The sequence below is a fragment of the Phyllobates terribilis genome, unplaced genomic scaffold (assembly GCF_046119375.1).
Source record: "Phyllobates terribilis strain yellow unplaced genomic scaffold, ASM4611937v1 Scaffold_13__5_contigs__length_258822181, whole genome shotgun sequence".
Lineage (NCBI taxonomy): Eukaryota > Metazoa > Chordata > Amphibia > Anura > Dendrobatidae > Phyllobates > Phyllobates terribilis.
Genome location: NW_027362773.1, coordinates 185,270,796 through 185,282,320, shown reverse-complemented (window position 1 = coordinate 185,282,320; position 11,525 = coordinate 185,270,796). Strand labels below are relative to the sequence as shown.

General features: G+C 51.4%; 1 non-coding gene across 1 annotated transcript in view; it reads right to left on the bottom strand.

Annotated features, from left to right (window-relative positions):
- Positions 1-108, bottom strand: part of LOC141174721 (5.8S ribosomal RNA) — a 154-nt gene extending 46 nt beyond the window's left edge. The window contains exon 1 of the ribosomal RNA XR_012252964.1: positions 1-108. This exon is cut by the window's left edge and continues 46 nt beyond it. This is a non-coding gene — a ribosomal RNA (5.8S ribosomal RNA).
- Between the last annotated feature and the right edge of the window lie 11,417 nt (positions 109-11,525).

Genomic DNA, 11,525 nt, shown 5'->3' with positions numbered 1-11,525 from the left:
GTGCGTTCGAAGTGTCGATGATCAATGTGTCCTGCAATTCACACTAATTCTCGCAGCTAGCTGCGTTCTACATCGACGCGCGAGCCGAGTGATCCACCATTAAGAGTCACGCTTCTGGGTCCGGGCCGCTCTGGGGCGCCCGGCTTTTCAGTACGTCGGCCGGCAAACAGAGGGGGTGCGTCGGGGGGGTTTTCTCTCGGCCCTGTTGCCCCGGGCGCTCGGCCTCCGCCGTCCCTCCCTCCGGCGGGGAGGGGAACGATGGAGGGCTCGAGGCTTCTCGACCTACCGCCCGGACCCGCAACCCCGGGGAGAGGGGTATACGGGCGCACGGGCGAACGGTACCCGGGACGGCCTTTCGCGTGGGTTTTTATTTTCCTGGGCGGGGGGGGAAACATGGCAGGGCCCCGCGAGGCCGGGCGTCCGTCTGGACGACGGAGTGAGAGGGGCTCCCCGCGCTCTCCCGTCGTCGTCGTCCGCCCGGCGATCGCCCTCGCTGGCCCGTGGCTGTCCCCCCGCGTGCGGGTAAGCGCCGGCGGAGCGGAAGTATCCCGCCGCGCACCCCCTTTCGGGCAGGGGGAGGCAGTCGGGGAAATCGGCTTCCGACTCCGCGCCTCCTTGGTTTGGTTATCGCTCCGTTAATGATCCCTCCGCAGGTTCACCTATGGAAACCTTGTTACGACTTTTACTTCCTCTAGATAGTCAAGTACGATCGTCTTCTCGGCTCTCATCCAGGGTCTTAGCGGACCCCGGCGGGGCCGATCCAAGGACCTCACTAAACCATCCAATCAGTAGTAGCAACGGGCGGTGTGTACAAAGGGCAGGGACTTAATCAACGCGAGCTTATGACCCGCACTTACTGGGAATTCCTCGTTCATGGGGAAGAATTGCAATCCCGATCCCCATCACAAACGGGGTTCAGCGGGTTACCCGCACCTGTCGGCGCAGGGTAGACACACGCTGGTCTGTTCAGTGTAGCGCGTGTGCAGCCCAGGACATCTAAGGGCATCACAGACCTGTTATTGCTCGATCTCGGTTGGCTGAGTGCCACTTGTTCCTCTAAGAAGCTGGATGCGGACTGCGGGGGGTCGCGTAGCTAGTTAGCATGCCGGAGTCTCGTTCATTATCGGAATTAACCAGACAAATTGCTCCACCAACTAAGAACGGCCATGCACCACCACCCACAGAATCGAGAAAGAGCTTTCAATCTGTCAATCCTTTCCGTGTCCGGGCCGGGTGAGGTTTCCCGTGTTGAGTCAAATTAAGCCGCAGGCTCCACTCCTGGTGGTGCCCTTCCGTCAATTCCTTTAAGTTTCAGCTTTGCAACCATACTCTCCCCGGAACCCAAAGACTTTGGTTTCCCGGACGCTGCTCGGCGGGTCATGGGAATAACGCCGCCGGATCGCCAGTTAGCATCATTTATGGTTGGTACTACGACGGTATCTGATCGTCTTCGAACCTCTTGATTAATGAAAACATTCTTGGCAAATGCTTTCACTTTGGTTCGTCTTGCTCCGGTCCAAGAATTTCACCTCTAGCGGCGCAATACGGATGCCCCCGGCTGTCCCTCTTAATCATGGCTCCGGTTCCGACAACTAACAAGATAGAACCGGTGTCCTATTCCATTATTCCTAGCTGGAGTATTCAGGCGTGGCTGCCTGCTTTGAACACTCTAATTTTTCAAAGTAAACGCTTCGGGCCCCCGGGACACTCAGTCAAGAGCATCGGGGAGGCGCCCCAAGGCAAAGGGGCTGGGACTGGCGGTAGCACGCCTTGCGGCGGCCCGCCAGCTCGATCCCAAGATCCAACTACGAGCTTTTTAACTGCAGCAGCTTTAGTGTACGCTACTGGAGCTGGAATTACCGCGGCTGCTGGCACCAGACTTGCCCTCCGATAGATCCTCGTTAAAGGATTTAAAGTGTACTCATTCCAATTACAGAGCCTCGAAAGAGTCCTGTATTGTTATTTTTCGTCACTACCTCACTGGGTTGGGAGTGGGTAATTTGAGCGCCTGCTGCCTTCCTTGGATGTGGTAGCCGTTTCTCAGGCTCCCTCTCCGGAATCGAACCCTGATTCTCCGTTACCCGTGGTCACCATGGTAGGCACAGAAAGTACCATCGAAAGTTGATAGGGCAGACACCCGAATGGATCGTCGCCGTCACGGGGACGTGCGATCGGCCCGAGGTTATCCAGAGTCGCAACGCTTACGGGGAGAGCGTGGCAGGGGGGAGGCCGCGGAGGACCGTCCCGACGCCGCGCCCAGGACCCCGGATTGGTTTTGGTCTGATAAATGCACGCATCCCTGGCGGTCAGCGCTCGTTTGCACGTATTAGCTTTAGAATTACCACAGTTGTCCGAGTCAACGGTTTGGAGCGATCAAAGGAACCATAACTGATTTAATGAGCCATTCGCAGTTTCTCTGTTCCATCCGTGTGTACTTACACGTGCATGGCTTAATCTTTGAGACAAGCATATGCTACTGGCAGGATCAACCAGGTAGCCCCCCAACATGACTGGACCGCATCGAGGTTCGGGAAAGGGGGCGGCGGAAGAGCCCCACGGCGGCAGGGCGCCCGGATGGAACGGGTATAGGCAGGGCGTCCGGAGAGGATGCGGGATGGCATGGGGCTTCCCTGGGGGGGCCGGGGAACGGAGCCCTCGCAGCACCGGGGGCATGTGCGGGATGAGCGGCTCGCTGTGCGGTGCGTGGTCCCGAAGCGGCAGGCGTCTGGAAAACACCCCTTGCACGGGGAGGGCGAGGTGACTGGCCTCCGGAGGATGCCATGGCCGCACCCGTCTCACCAACCGCACCCAAGACGACACACAAGGTCGCTCGGGGAGATGGCGTGCGGGGGTGGGCCTCTGCGGCGCCACCGTCTGGCTTAGACCTGCCTCCGCCGCGGGGGGTCCTCGACCCACCGGCGGACAGGCACGAGGATTGGGAGAGGGGGGCTGGCCGTCGGGATCCGCCGCGGCTCCGGCACTGACCCGGCGACGCGGAGGTCTCGTGGGTGGTCGTCGGCCTGGCCGTGTCGGCGTCGCCCTCCAGCGTAGTCCCTCTTCCCGCTCGCGCCCGTAACCTCAAAGGGATGCCCGAGCGGTTTTTCTTCCCAGGGCTGCTTCTCGCCCAGGGGGCGGGAGCGCAAGGGGAACCCCAGGTCGGCCTTTCACCGTACTCCCTACCTCTTGGCCCTCGTTTCTTCTCCCGTTCTCCATCTAACCCCTTGGCTCTGGGGTTACCTCTCTCCCTCTCTCGCTCTCTCTCTCCTTCTCCCTGCCGAGCCACCTGGGAGGACGAGGGTCGAGGGGGAAAGGCGACGGTCGGGCTGGGGCACACCGCACGGTGAGAACCCCCTTTGCCTGCCTCCACACCTCTGTCATCCTCCCCACTGACGTAGGGGCTCGGGAAAAGACTGGAAATCACGAAGCTCGGCAGTGGCGCGGAGACGCCACCCACCACCGCTGCTGTCGCCACCGCCGCGGAGGCCGCCCTGTCGGACACGAGGGGCGGCGCGGGCCTCCGCTGGCCGGGTATGCATCTGGAAGAAAAGGGCCACCCTCGGAGAAGATCGTTGTGCTTCCCCGCACAGGGAGCGATTCGGACGACAGGCCCCACGCCTGGGTGGGTGGGCGCCCCGCCGTTCGCTTGTGCGGGTCGTCGGACCACTGCCTTCACTCGGGTCAGGTCAAACTCCCTATGGCTCGGCCACCTCCGCGGACGGGAGGCGAGGCTGGCGTGCGCGCCCAAAGATAGGTGTTGAAAGCCCAGGGGTAGAGGAGGAAGGGGACCGCTCACCTTAAGCCGGCACGAGCTCCAAAGCCCGGGCCGAGTGAACGGTGCCACCTCCCCACCCGGGAGCGCTGCGACAGATCGATCGGAGGAAGAGCAGGGGTGCGTGGAGGGACTTGCCCAAGTACGGAGGCTGCAAACCCCTGTCGTCAGGAGATACGTGCCCAAGAGTCCTGGAATCGAGAGTCGGGTACAGGCGCCCTTGCAGAGGGGGTACTGGATGTGGAACAGCACTGGGGTTGAAGCCACAAAAGCATCCGCCCTCATGGAGCCTCTCCTCAGCCTAAAAATCCAGATTTTAGCCTTGACGGCGCCCCCATGTGGACAACCAGGGCCCACGGGGGGGGTCTGGCCAGGCTCACTTCAACCCAGGAACACCTCTCTGACTTGGGATAGGTGACCAGCAAAAGTCCCCCCACGCAGCTGCGGAAGCTTGGGTTCAGCCAAGGTGCAGACCTCCAGCCGAACAGGGACTCATAGCCAAAAAGCGTACCCGGGCCTACGGAGGTGAAAACCAGCTTAAATGAGTCAAAATGTGTCGGGGCTGAGAGGTACCTCTCTCTCATATATTCTGCCGGTGGTGTGCAAAACTGGGTCTTTGCATGGAGTGTTACCCTATACCCACTTTAGGGACGCATGCCAAAAAGTACCCGATCGCCTGGAACTGTCAGGCGGATTCGGCTCCCTGGAATTTCCTCATTCTGGTTCTTTTTCACTTTTTGTCTCTTTTGCGACATCTAGTGGGCAGGCTGCATTACTGTAACCGGGGACACCTCAAAACGCTTGGAACTGGGGAGCGGGCTCAATTTATCAACGGTTTGCGGGTCCTGGAAGTCAAAAATTGTGACTTCTAAAAACGACTAAGTATGAAGGACTCATCGGGCGAATCGCTCTGGAACTGAAATCGGATGCGCTCACTCACATTTCCCCCTCTCTGGAAGTTTGACACAAGTTGAAAAATTTTCTAAGTCCACAAATTTTTTTTTTTCAACTTTTTTTCAATTTCCCCCCCGTGGGATATATATTTTACCCACACATTTGGGACCCTCCTGGGATGCCCTCTAACATATTATTCTCTCATTTAGGGGAAATTTTCACAAAAAAGTTAAATTTTCAAAAAAGTCAGAAATTTTGCAAAAACGACTAAGTATGAAGGACTCATCGCGCGAATCGCTCTGGAACTGAAATCGGATGCGCTCACTGCCATGCTACCCTCTCTGGAAGTCTGACACATGTGTGAAAATTTTCTAAGTCCACAATAAAAAATTTTTTCAACTGTTTTTCAATTTTACCCCCGTGGGATATATATTTTACCCACACATTTGGAGCCCTCCCGGGATGCCCTCCAGCATAGTATAACCTCATTTAGCGGAGATTTTCACAAAAAAGTGACATTTTCAAAAACTCAAAAATTTGCCAAAAATTAACTAAGTATGAAGGACTCATTGGATGAATCGCTCTGGAACTGAAATCGGATGCGCTCACTGACATGCTACCCTCTCTGGAAGTCTGACACATGTGTGAAAATTTTCTAAGTCCACAATAAAAAATTTTTTCAACTGTTTTTCAATTTTCCCCCCGTGGGATATATATTTTACCCACACATTTGGAGCCCTCCTGGGATGCCCTCCAACATAGTATAACCTCATTTAGCGGAGATTTTCACAAAAAAGTGACATTTTCAAAAAGTCAGAAAGTTTCCAAAAAACTACTAAGTATGAAGGACTCATCGGATGAATCGCTCTGGAACTGAAATCGGATGCGCTTACTGACATGCTTCCCTCTCTGGAAGTTTGACACATGTGTGAAATTTTTCTAAGTCCACAAAAAAAATTTTTTTTCAACTTTTTTTCAATTTTCCCCCCATGGGATATATATTTTATCCACACATTTGGAACCCTCCTGGGATGCCCTCTAACATATTATTCCCTCATTTAGGGGAAATTTTCACAAAAAAGTGAAATTTTCAAAAAAGTCAGAAATTTTGCAAAAACATAGTAACATAGTTTGTAAAGCCGAATAAAGACTTGCGTCCATCAAGTTCGACCTGTTAGTTCTGTAATTGCTAAAGTTGATCCAGAGGAGGGCAAAAACACCAAATGATTTGGCCAATCTTCACCTGAGGAAAAATTCCCTCCCGACTCTGAAACCAGCAGTCAGAATAAATCCCAGTATCAACCTACTATTTTATTTTTAAGTATATGCTGAAATCTGCCTGGTATCTAGAAATGCATCCAGTCCCCGCTTGAACTGGTGTAGTGAATCCGACATTACCGTCTCCTCACTCAGTGAATTCCATATTCTCACTGCTCTTACCGTAAAGAACCCCTTCCTATGCTGGTGCTGAAACCTTTTCTCTTCCAGTCTTAGTGAGTGCCCTCTTGTTACCGTAATATCCCTCCTTTTGAACAAATCCCGGGCAAGATCTCTATACTGTCCCCTAACATATTTGCACACATTTATTATGTCCCCCCTCAACCTTCTCTTTTCCAGGCTGAATAGTTCTAGTTTTGCCAACCTCTCTGGGTATTGCAGTCCCTCCATTCCCTTTATTAATTTTGTTGCCCTCTTTTGTACCTTTTCAAGCTCATTTATATCCTTTCAATATATTGGGGCCCATAACTGAGCACAGTATTCCAAGTGTGGTCTGACCAGTGCTTTGTACCCTGGAAGAACAGTGTTCTCATCCTTTGCAGCTATACCTCTTCTGATACATCCCATTACCCTGTTTGCCCTTACAGCAGCGGCCTGACTTTGGGCACTCCAATTTAGTTTGCTATCAATCAAGATGCCCAAGTCCTTCTCCATCTCTGAATTCCCCAATGATTTCCCATTCAGTGAGTACTGGTGACTTCCATTTTTCCTTCCCATATGTATGACCTTACATTTCTCCTCGTTAAACCTCATTTGCCATTTAATGCTCCACCTACCCAGCTTATCCAAATCCCTCTGTAGGTCTGCACTGTCCTCTTTTGTATTAATTGTTTTACATAACTTTGTGTCATCTGCAAATATTGATATTTTACTATTTATCCCGTTGACTATGTCGTTAATAAAGATATTAAATAACATTGGGCCTAGTACAGACCCCTGTGGTACCCCACTAGTGACGCTTACCCAATCTGAGTATATTCCATTTATAACCACCCTCTGCCTTCTATCCTTTAGCCAGTTAGCTACCCACTTGCAGACATTTTCCCCCAGCCCCATCATTCTCATTTTGTATACCAACCTATTATGTGGCACGCTATCGAACGCTTTTGAGAAGTCGAGATACACGACATCCACTGGTTCCCCCTGATCTACTCGAGAGCTAACCTCCTCGTAGAAGTCAATCAGGTTTGTTTGGCAGGAGCGATTCCTCATGAATCCATGTTGGTTCAGGATTAAAAGATTATTAGCATCAAGATGCTCCGTAATTGCCTCTTTAATGAAGCTTTCAAAAATTTTGCCCACAACGGACGTCAGACTCACCGGCCGATAGTTTCCAGCGTCACTTTTCGCTCCCTTTTTGAATATTGGCACTACATTCGCCTGTCGCCAATCAAGTGGCACAGACCCAGTCTCAACAGAGTCCTTAAATATAAGATATAACGGTCTGTCTATCACATTACTTAGTTCCCTTAGTACCAGTGGGTGTATGCCATCAGGCCCTGGTGATTTGTTTATTTTAATGCTACTGAGGCGTTTCTGTACCCCAGCTTGGGTTAGATTTGTCATACTTAGTGGAGGATTAAGTTTGTCACTTCTCATTTCTCCTGTTAGTTCGATTTCCTTTGTGAAAGTTGTCGAAAAAAAATATTTAATAGATTAGCTTTATCCTCATCTTTCTCTATGATTTTGCCTTCCTCACTTTTTATCGGTCCAATATTATCCGATTTAATCCTTTTACTATTTATATACGTAAAGAACAGTTTGGGATTTGATCTACTTTCCCTAGCAATACGTTTCTCTGTTTCCTCCTTCGCTATTTTTATTTGTTTTTTACAGGTTCTCGTTTTTTCCTTGTAACACATTAGTGCCTCCTTACTGTTTTCCTGTTTTAATCTCTTGAATGCCTCTTTTTTGCTATTTAACGCCCCTTTTACGTTCTTGTTCAACCATATTGGTTTCCTCTTATTTCTGGCCCTTTTATTCCCATACGGTATATACCTCTCGCACTGAGTATTCAGAATTCTTTTGAAGGTTTCCCATTTACTATTCGTATTCCTTTGATTAAGAACTTTGTCCCAGTCAATAAGTTGAAGGCTTTCTTTCAGCTGATCAAACTTCGCCCTCCTAAAGTTTAATGTTTTTGTTGTTCCCTTATTGATAACCCTACTGAAGGGCATTTTGAAGTCGATAATATTATGGTCGCTATTACCTAGGTGCCCCCCTATCTGTACCTCAGTTATTCTATCAGGCCCATTAGTCAATATTAAGTCCAACACGGCCTTCCCTCTCGTTGGTTCCTGCACTAGTTGGGAGAGATAATTATCCTTAATATTTGTCAAGAACCTTTTTCCTTTCTGAGATCTACAGGTTTCTGTTTCCCAGTCAATATGCAGGTAGTTGAAATCCCCCATTCCAATCACTTCATTATGTTTTGCTACTTTGTCTATTTGTCCTAATAGCAGATTCTCATTCTCCTCTGTTATATTTGGTGGCTTATAGCAGACCCCCAGTAATATTTTATTATTATTTTTAGTTCCCTCTATCTCTACCCACATGGACTCGACCCCCTCTTCTCCCTCTCCTATATCTTCCCTTAGTCTGGGTTTTAGACATGACTTTACATATAAGCAGACTCCTCCGCCTTTCCCCTGTTTCCGGTCCCTTTTAAATAAACTATAATCTAATAAATTTACCGCCCAGTCGTAGCTATCGTCTAGCCAAGTCTCTGTTATACCTACGATGTCATACCTCTCCTCCAATATAAGCGCCTGCAGCTCATCCGCCTTATTGGTCAGGCTTCTTGCGTTGGTCAGCATGCAAGATAAAACTTTGGGGTTATTTAGCATCCTATTCTTCTCTAACGATCTAACTGTACTATCCCCACCCCCCTCTCCACCCTCATTATATTCACTTCTCCCCTTCCCCCTTGCTTGCCTCACATCCCACCTATTTCCTTGGTTTCCCCCCCCCGTCTCTAGTTTAAAAACTCCTCCAACCTATTAGCCATCTTCTTCCCCAGCACCGCTGCACCCTCCCCATTGAGGTGCAGCCCGTCCCTACGGTAGAGCCTGTAGCCGACCGCGAAGTCGGCCCAGTTCTCCATGAACCCAAACCCTTCTGCCTTGCACCAACTCTTTAGCCACTTATTCACCTCCCTAACTTCCCATTGGCGCTCCTGTGTGGCTCGCGGGATTGGTAGTATTTCTGAGAAAACTACCTTGGAGGTCCTTGCCCTAAGCTTCCTACCTAGGTCCCTGAAATCATTTTTAAGGACCCTCCATCTACCACTCACTTTGTCATTGGTGCCGATGTGGACCATGAACGCTGGGTCTTCGCCAGCCCCACCCAGTAACCTGTCAACCCGATCCGCGATGTGCCGGACTCGAGCGCCAGGGAGGCAGCACACCGTTCGGCGATCCCGGTCTTTGTGACAGATTGCCCTGTCTGTCCCCCTAATAATAGAGTCACCCACTACCAGAACCTGTCTTGCCTGCCCTACACTTCCCCCCTCCCCCTCATTACTGGAGCATACACTCCCCCGGCGGTCAGAGGATCTGTCGTGCTCCAATAATGCCGGTTCTGAACCAGCCTTCCTATACTTCATCCCTCTATCCCTCCTAACTGTTATCCAGCTCCCTGCCTGTTCAGCCTGCACTTCCCCTCTATGCTCCACCCCCAGTATTGACCCATTGAGTGTCTGCTCGGTGAGCAGCAAACTCCGTTCCATGTTGTCGATGCTCCTCAGTACCGCTATCTGAGCACTTAGATCCAGGATTTGGGCTTCCAAGTGCACGATATGCTCACATCTCTTGCAGCAGTATGGATCCTCGAGCGGTTGCTCACGGAATGCATATGACGCGCCCCCTGGGCCAGTGCTGTTAGGGATACCCGGAGCCGGATCAGATGGGGGTTGTAGTCTCCGAGTGGCTGTGACCCGGTCCGTGCCCAGGGTGTCAAGCTCAGTGTGTGGCAGTCCTTATGATGTTACTAGATGTTCTTTTGTGTCGACTACGCCACCCGTTGATTTGCGGTCAATACGGCCGCCGCTGCAGCAGAGTCCACTGAGGCTGATGATGTGAGTGCAGCTTTGGTAGTATAACCCCCAACGGGAGGGGTATAGCCTCAGGGGGTCAGCCGTGGAGGATGGTGGTTGTGAAGGTGCAGCAAGGAGACTCAGAGGCATAAAATGCAGTTCCAGGGTTTTACTTACTGGTGTTGCTCGGGTCACTGTGTACAGCAGTGACCACCCAAGCCGTGCTGCGTCCACCAGGTCCTGGACTCGGTCAACTCCCGGGCAACTCCGGAGTGTGGTCCTGAGCTCCTTTCTGTCTCTCCCTTCTTCTGGCCGTTCCCACCAGGGATCCACCTAAGTCCGGCTCCCTCGGGCCTCTTGTTGGTCAAGCCTCCTCTGGGCTCCCTGACCCTATTCTTGGTCTGCCTTCCGGGTGGATTTAGTGGGTGATCGTGGCAGATCCTGCCCACGACCTCCGGTTCCTGGCTAAGGTGTGCTGTAGCCTCTGCCAGCTTGGGATCCGGTACCCTGTTGCCAACCCTTCACCCTATTAGCTCTCTTATGGGCTCTTGGGGTCCCCTCTGCGCCTCTGGGTCTCTCTCTCTTCTCCTCTGCTCTGCTTCTCAGGTTCTCAGACTGACTGACTGACAACTGACTGACTGACTGACTGACGTCTCACAGACTGACCCTGATCTAAGATGGTTCCCACCTTATATACTCCCTCTATGTGTGAGCTCAGGTGACCAGCACCCAATGAGCTCCTAGCTTTACCCAGGCTGCTCCCCCTATCTGCCCCTACACTACTGGGATGTTCCACCCCCCTCCCACTCCAGCCAGGAACAGACACTGTCATACCTGCACATTTCTCTAGTGGGAGTACCATCGGTCTGTTCCCCGGAAATGGGATGTGTGTAGTGCATGCAGCCTACTAGCTCAGTTCCACACTCCATCCTTACCCGGGAGTGGAATATCACACCTCTGGGTTGAGGTGCAATACCCCTGTAGCAGCCGAGTCCTCAGGGTGCTACATTCCCCCCTGGTAAATCACAGCACGTCCTCGGGCTGTAAAATATAAACATCCAAAACATACAAAAATTTTTTTTTTTTCATAAACATATAAAACATATAAACATTATCAGCAGCATAAACTTTTCATATAAATAACATTCTTGTTTCTGGTTCCTCCGGTCACTGTGCAACTTGTGACCGGGTAAAGTGCGACAGTCTCTTTTGGAATAAAACAGTTCCCTATAAAACCGGTAGGGGGCGCTTTAGGAAGCGCAACTATATACAAGGGAATATGGCCGCTCTCAGTCCTCGGCCAGGTATTAGGAAAGGAATGACCGCTCTCAGTCCTCGGTCAGTGGGAATAGGGACACACGGGATTCAGTTCAATTGGCTGGTCCCAACGGGGACTATATTTTAACTAGATCAGTTCTTATACCCTGACGGGTAACTATGTACAGTCTCTCTCTACCGTACTTCAACGACGGCGTCCTCCTGCTCCTTCTTTAGATTCTTCAGACCCGTCCGGGTCCTCTTGCTCCTCCTCACACCGCAGCTCCTCCTCCG